The 8,359-nt window shown below is 40.3% G+C and overlaps 1 long non-coding RNA gene across 1 annotated transcript in view; it reads right to left on the reverse strand.

Moving 5' to 3' along the window:
- The window catches only part of LOC109299815, a 59,681-nt gene extending 51,612 nt beyond the window's left edge, over positions 1 to 8,069 (reverse strand). Inside the window, exons 1-3 of the long non-coding RNA XR_002098009.1 lie at positions 7,994 to 8,069; positions 5,238 to 5,340; positions 3,657 to 3,699 (exon numbers count right to left, since the gene is read on the reverse strand). This is a non-coding gene — a long non-coding RNA (uncharacterized LOC109299815). The remainder of the gene's footprint in view (positions 1 to 3,656; positions 3,700 to 5,237; positions 5,341 to 7,993) is intronic.
- Between the last annotated feature and the right edge of the window lie 290 nt (positions 8,070 to 8,359).

The raw sequence follows: 8,359 nt of genomic DNA on the forward strand, positions 1-8,359 counted from the left end.
ATGCTATCATATTGCCCTTCTGCAAACTTTTGAAACTTCTTGTAACAGAGTTTAAGTCCAGAAGCCTCTCTCTCTGTATGAGGAGGGTGGGGGGAGGGTGGAATATAGTTAGATATGTGACAAAACAATGCTCAGAGTACATACAGGTGTTCATAACATCATTTTCTTTGGTATTAAGATATGCAAACACCCATTGAGCCCCTGAGTTTCACACTGAAAATCAGCTTCAAGCAAACAGAAATTTTCAAAGAAACATTTCACCAGAACTGACAAAACTCATCTAGTTTAATCAGTGGAAGCTGGCAATGTTTGGTAGTGGCTAGGAAAACTCATACCTTGAAGTGCACACAGAGTTGGTTTACAGTAGCAGGTAATTATCAGTTACCTGACCTAAATCAAACTAAGCCACGGCTGGAAAATCTCTGTTGGGTTTGTTATCTAAACATTGTGAAGTCGTACATTTTTGCATACCTTTGTCAAATAAGAAACCACATGGAGCTGTCTTCAGTGTGAAAAAAGGTTATTCTTAACTTCAGCAGCTAACAAGTGGTAATTAACATTAACAGTCATAGTGAAAATGAGGTATGTTGTAGTCTGCACAGAATTAGGCAGCTTGAGGTATACCTTAAGCTATCCAATAGTCTTTACCTCAACTTTACCTTATGCTAACACACATGAAAACTACAAACCCACCTTGTCTTTACCAAGATTTACTTAATGCTAGACTTAGCTCAGGTATGTTTATGCTACTCTGCACTGACAACCGTGATTGGGATATAAATACGTCCTTTATAGTTTAGTGACAACTTCGCAGCCTAAAAGGCTATTTGTCCTTTTTTTGCTCCCAAATGCTGTTTTTAAATGAATTAGTAACAAGGGACAAGATTTTCAAAAGTGGCCCATTATTTTGTGTTCCTCAGTTTTTGGATGCTCAATCTTTGATGTCTTAAGAGCTGGATTTTCAGAAAATGCTGAAAAACCACCTTCTGGTTATGGATGGTAGAAGATAGGCATAAAAGATATTTTTTAAAAAATCCCTGAGTTACACACTAAAACTATAAAAGACAGACCAAACTATGAATTTCCAATCTTTAATTGTTCATTAGAACACATTCCTTCCCTTAGCTTGACAGTATTCTTCACAGTCAGTCAAAGATTAGACAGGAGACTGAGGTCCCTGCCACATGTTACACTTCAGGCATGATTAACACGTTAATCATGTCTTAAGTTGTGACCTAGACACATGTTCAGTCAATTAATGGTTTGATAAAATGAGGAATAAACCACAAAAGTGATTCCTCAAAAAATGTGTGGCTGGTTCCTATCAAGCCATTAATTGAACATGTAGCTAGATGTTCACTGAGGCTAGGTGTTCCCCATCAGCTGATCAGGGCTGCCAGTCACAGGGGTGCACCATACTCCCCTAACCCTGGGAGCCTGCAGCTGATGGGTTCCCAGTTGCTGAAGCACATGGTGTGCCCCTGCAGCTTGTAGCTCCTTCAGCTGAGTGGGCTTTCAGCTGCAGGAGCTTGCTACTTGCTGGTGCAGGGGGAGCCTGGGATCATGATCCCCCTGCATCAGCAATAAAGCATGATGGGATTTGATGCACAATCCCATAATCATGCCTTCTGCCATGCATGTGTGGCATGGCAGGAAGTGTAATTGTGTGGATAGCGCATCAGATCCCATTGTGCATCATGGTGCAGGGGGATCATGATCCCAGGCTCTCCCTGTACCAATAAGTAGCATGCTGCTGCAAGCATCTGGCAGGGGCCTGAGGATCACTTCTAGCCTATGGATTCTGAAAGCATAGACGGGATAATGAAAGAGTTACCATGATGCTAGGAAATGGAGGTGCACTTCACTTAAATACTACATTGCAGTGTTTCCTGTGCAAAACACTGCAGTCTGGGATGAGAGATTATCACAGTTGCTAATTTCCTATGGAATAGGAAACAGAATGAAAAAGAGAAACAGAGGGCACATCTACACAAGATGTTTACTGCAAGTTGCCTAATCAGCTCCACAGTAAATTTCAGTGTCTAAATGTGCAGCCCTATTAGGCCACAGTAAACTAAGAAAAGCCACTGTAGGTTAATACTTGTAAACACAAGTACTATCCTGCAGCTATGTTATTTAGTGCACCACAACACACATGTAGATGCTGACTGGAGCACAAGGGTGCTTCAGAGTGGGGGCTGCCTGCTGGTTAGCCCTGTCCTGGACCACCACCATGCCCCAGCTAGCCCCTCCGTAGCACACTGAGTTGGGTTGGAGCAGCCCTGGGCCGGCAGGCTGACCCCCTGGGCCCTCTGCCAGGGGATACTCTGATCCAGTTCAACATGCTGATCTCAGATGCATGTATAAACGCAGTACCTGAGAGCAATAAACTCTGATGTAACCTGTGCCAGTTTATTCAGTCAAATTAATTGCACATGTAAATGAGCCCAGAGAAAACTAAAATTCAGGTACAAATCAAGTCACCTCAGCTTGGATTCTCCCTTTACAAACATGGTCCTGTAGAGGGATTTTCCCCTCTATCAATACTTTGACTTCAGCTTGAATTCTCCTTCTACATACATTTTCAGTGTGGTGTGCTGATTAACTGCACAGGTACAGATCTTATTAATGTAATTACCTAACTAAACTGCACATTATGGAGAAAACTGCTCAAGTTGAACACTAGGGCTATTAAGCCAAAAGACAGGCTTAAAAGTTAGTTTAAAAGGAAACAGGTTTTCAATATACCTCTAACCATTGAACAATGGTATAAAATTTTCAGTTTCACTCTTCTTCCATTATGTTTATATTCAAACAAATGTACCTGCCTTACTAAAAATTCAATTTTAGTATATCTTACAAAGGACTCTTATAAATGCAACAGCCTCACAAGCTGTTACTTAACCAGAATGATGTTTTTCCCTTTCTCCTCTGCAAGTACACAGATGGGAGGTGTTTTCAAATACATCAGAACGTGTCATAATCTATAGAACAGAACTACTTGTTCATACTGTTTCCCCTTAGTTAGAAAAGTCTAGATATATTTGCCAGGTTTTAATTGCTATACATATAATAATTAGTTTAAACTAAATTTTAATGTGATTTGTTTGGTTAGACCATTGATTGTGAAAAGATATCCAAGCATTAGTTTTTCAAAGCACCATTATCTTGCATTCAGTAGAATCAAATTACTAAGAGAATACTAAATAAAAAAAAATGATGAATGCACGAAGGACAAATTATTTAGATGAGGCAATTGGTCTCAGTTATCTAAATTGCTTATGTCTGGAATTCAAGAACTTCCAGAAATTGATGACACAATTTTCTAGTAAAGTAAATTAATGGAAAAACAGCTTTTGTAATTCTATTTAAACCTCAAAACAACTTTTCGGTATATTTTACCCATTAAAAACAAACTAAGTAACTGTTGTTATCCACTTCAGCATGAAAAGCAGAAGCAATTTCTTCAAAAACCCAATCTGAAATGCATTTACACTTGTCGATTAGGACTTCTTGATTTTTCCAAGCAGGATTTTTCCCACAAAATTATTTCTGTGCAGTGAGAAACTGTTACATATAGTAGCTGAAATACACCACCTAGTGACTGCAAAATGAATACATTCACCAGGGAAATGAACAGAATAGCCAACTTTTACCTTAAAAGTGGGAGTACAGCAGCTGATGCAACAGTCTTTCTCCCTGCAGAGGTAGGGAGGAAGGAATTACCAAGGTCGGAAGGGAAGAACAGCTTCCATTTATGCACTGAATCACACACAAGTTTAGATTTATAAAAGTATTAATGAAGGGGTTTCCCCTTTTGAGAAATGTGTTGTAGTTGACTATCATTTTGCACATTTCACACAATGTATTGTGTGACAGTTCTGGTTATAGGAATCTGTACTGAATATGGTTTGCTACATAATTGCTTGTATAAGCAGCATCTTGCATGTTGCATTGTTCAGTTTTCACAAGTTTTATCCATCTATGAATCATTATGTATGGCAACTCGTAATTGGGTTTGAACCAAAAAATCCAAATTAACCTAAAATGTACACTAAGCTTTTGTCAACAGCTTGACTAGATCAGTTTAAAACTGCACTTCTGTTAAATTGGTACAACTCAAGCAGCATATAAACAACAACAATAAAAGGTCTGGTAACTTAGATTGTGATATCCTGTTAAGGACATCTTATGCTGGCAAGAATGAAAAACTCAAGTCATTTGTGATACTATCAGGGCTAGGAACAGACATTACGTATAAACCAGTTTCAGTGATCAGAAACTATTTTAAATCTAACAGAGCAAATGTTTAGTGCACATAAACCAGTTTGAAAATGGCTGAAATCAGTTTGAGATAAACCTGGCTGAATGTAGTATCAGACTTAACTGATTTGGCTCAAATTGGTTTCTGCAATGTCTGTACCACACCCCTTACTGTTTTAAGATAAACCAGACACCTCCAGCATCCCAGCATGCTCTCTGGACTGAGTGGGGGGCTCTGCTCCTCTCCCCTCCCCTCCCCTTGACACAGAATTGCAGGCACAGAGTGACTGTCTGGCTTCTCCCTGCTAAGCAGGGATTATTCCCCCCTCCCTTCTGTCCTATGCAGACACCTCAGCATTAGCTAGAAGATCACATGCTGGTTATGATCTATGCTGTGGGAGAGGACAGAGGCAGACAGGCTTTTTGGAGTTAATCAACAGATAGCTTAATGTCCTTCCTTGGAAGAGTTGTTTAGGAAGAACTCCATTAGTTAATGGAGCAAGGCTTTGTTTTCTTAATGAGCTGATAAACACTGAGTTAAGGGCAATAAACATTCCTTGCTGGGCTGCTTGGGGGTGGGGGGGAGGGAAGGTGGGAAATAATCAGAGCATCCTTCCTGGGCATGCCCCCCTCAGCTCTGCCCTGTGTGAGGCTGCTCTAGCACCCCTCAGCTTCTAGCTTGAGCCACTGCAGGCAAGTGCCTGCATTTCTGGGATGTCTGTCTGGGTTACAAACTGATTTAGCCTAGCCAGGTTAGACTAACCTACAAAGTTTGAATAAATTCAGGCTCAGGCTTTTTGAATGTCTGTCCAGAAGCTTGAGCAGCATTCATAACTCCATTCTGTTTCCCATTACATGTTTTTATACATTTTATAACCCTCATGATAATTTAGCCTGAAAACATATTAACACAATTAAAGCTTCTATAAGAAAAAAATATGTAAGAAAATATTCTTAGGTATTTACCAGCTAACAGTTTTATTTTAGACCATCTATGGTGCAATTTGTAGATGGAGGAATTGAGGCATGAAGGAACTCAGCATGCAGTTGATTTCAGTTCATTTCCATGGTACAGTCCTTTTGATTAAAATGTGAAAAAAGTTTAATTTTCCTCCCTGCAAATATTAAATGTCACTGCTGTGAAGTTACAGCCATGAAATACAACTTTCTGTTAAATGCATAAAATTTCTGCTAACTACCAGCAGGATGTTTATTAGATCCATACAATATTTTGCAGCTCTCAACCTAGCAAGAAGATTATCCTATTTTTTTGAGAAAAGCAAAAGTACTTTGTTCCCCCAGCCTCATTATGAAAAAATCTTGATCTGCTAAGAGATGGAAATAGAGGGTCACTAATGCATTCTGAAAAAAGATTAAACTTTTTAAAATTTTAAAATCCTATGTTTAAATAATATTATAGGTCAAATTCTTATATATACACACAAAAAGACATTTTGAATTAATGTCCCTATATTATTCCAATGAGTCAGAGTTGAGAAAACAATTCTAGGAGCTGACAAATAAAATAAATGTATGTGAATTTTTTTCTGAATGGAAAACAGAGCTGTGCTTTCTAATCTACTGTTTCACTCTGATGACACCTCTTTTATTAGTCACAGAGGGGGTCAATGTGCCTCAAATACCCAGTCCCACATTGGGGTGATTAGAAGTTTCATGTTCAGAGGAGCTCTGGGAAGAATTCCGTCTCAGGAACAACTTTTTTCTGGAGCCATCTACACTGTGGAGAAAGCAAACCCCGTGTTACATCGCTACATGAAGGGAAGCACATTATCTCCAACTACCAGACCAAGTCTCCAGGGACATTTTTACACATGCTCTTTGGATGTGGGGGCACTTTAATTAAAGTGACTCTGAGAGCTGCTCTAATTAAAGTGCCAGCAGTGTCTTGTGTATCAGTATTCTCATGCTTCAAAATGGCGGCAGAGGCATGTTAACTAAAGCTTGTCAAATGACCTTTAGTTAAAGCACCCCTGTCGCCATTTTGAAACATGGGGCATGCTAATTAGCACACACCAGCAGACTTGATTAATTAAATGTGTTCCAATGCACTGTAATTACAGCACTTCACAGCAGCCTCCCCACATGCCTACAGGCACCCCTAATTTCTAGTTCTAGGTTCTAAATGCTAGACTGTGTTGTTTCTCATAGATTAAAAAGAATTAATCTATGGAAGGCCTGATACAACTCAAGCTTTTTAAATAGTTCAGAAAATTATTTTTCTCTTGCCATTTAAAAATAACTATAAAATACTCTTGTTCAATATATCACAACTGCAATGTCCAGCAAAGGCCAAATCTGGATAATGTCTGCTCCAGAGGTGGTAAATTGAGAAAACTACAAACAATTGCAAACTAAGATTAAAGTGACTAACCCGGTCTAGATTTTCTGAGACAGTACGACTATCTGGTCTGTATGCAAGGTTCCATGAGGACTCCCTGAAAAAGGATTTCCCTCCTAGATCCCAGTCCCAGATCATTGCAAGGCAGGATCCTGATCAGAACTGTTGTCTGTGGGCAAACATTAGGGCCCCACTGTAACTCATGGCACTTTACATAAAGCACCAAGAGTTAGAGTACCATCCCAATTCCACAGGTGTTCTCCTGTTGGTTCATGGGGGAGGGGGTGGGGGTGGGGGGCTGAAGCCAGATTGCATCGGCCCAGGCCAGCAGGTAGGGGGAGCTCAAGCAGCTTCCCAAGAGGCTGCTGAACCACCTTTCTACCCAGCCCCACCCCACCACCTCTGAGGCTGTCAGAGAGGGAAGGGATGACGGGAGCTCACAGCATCTGAATGGCCAGAGCTGAGGGGAGGGAGGGAAATTGAGCCCCCTTGCCTCAGAGGCCAAATCCACTCCCCACAATATCCCAGCCAGGGTAGCGAAGGGGGGGCTGCAAGGTAAAGGACCCCCATTCCCCACCCCCTCCCTCCCAGCTTTGGCCATTCAGCATTTGGAAACTCCCTCTCCTCGCTCTGACAACCCATGCCCCCCCTTGCCCAGCCTCACCCCTCACATGAAAAATTAACCCTTGAGAGGACACAAGTACCCTAAGGCACTATAAGTTTAAGCACTTTAATGTAATATCTGATTTAACCAAGGTTATTTTTCCCCATGATTGGCCATTTTAAAACCACCCTACAGCCATGCATGTATGTTATGACATGGCTGTAGAACACTGTCATGGACCAAATCACTTGAAAATGTCACTTCTCTCTGTACCCACAAAACCATGCAACTATATAATTCCTTAAACCTGATTATCTGCCCTTGATTCCAGGCCTCTCTCTACTTGTAGCCAAGAAAATGACTAGTTGGCCTCAATTTCATGACTAGCTAGTATTCTGTGGAGTATTCTGTGGAGCATCTGGGACTACGTTCAGGATGTTTGCTCTCTGAAAACTAGTGAGTTGAACAACTGTTTAAAATGAAAATGTCTCTTGGAGCCATAACTGCAGCTGTAACTACCATTCCCAACCCACAATACTACCTTTCATACAAGAATCTAAAATCACCTCATAGAAAATTCTTTGAGAATGAAATCTTTACAACAACTAGAATATTCAAAAGGTCTATAGAGAGTTAGATGCTTAACAGCCATTGATTTTCAGTGGGAACTGGGCACTTCATTCCCAGTTATGAATGATTTCTCTACTAAACCACTTAGCTGCACTGAAATTAAAGGACATAACTAAAAAAAATGGCAGCTTTCCGACATGCTTGTAGGTATGTTCTTTGCCACTTCCGTTTCTTTCTGAAGCAGAGACCTCACTGCTTCCTGTGAGCAACTGTAACAAGAGGAATAAAACCAACTGGCCTCCAGCCAGATAAGAATAAATGCAGGATAACAGACTGCAGAAGTAGATAATTATCAGATCATTTACTATACACACTAATTTTATCTGACTTGGAAGCACTTGTTCAGAATAATCAGGTTAATTGACTTCATGTGATCAAAAGCAAAAGCATATGTTGTGCTTTCCTTTGTGCACAGTGATGCTAAATGAACTGTGATATGCTCAGAGTAAACTTCAGCTTACATTATTTGTTTGCTTTTTTCCAATTTTGCCTTGGGAGCAGGT

The sequence above is a fragment of the Gavialis gangeticus genome, unplaced genomic scaffold (genome assembly GCF_001723915.1).
Source record: "Gavialis gangeticus isolate Ggan-Ray unplaced genomic scaffold, GavGan_comp1, whole genome shotgun sequence".
In the NCBI taxonomy this organism is placed as follows: Eukaryota; Metazoa; Chordata; order Crocodylia; family Gavialidae; genus Gavialis; species Gavialis gangeticus.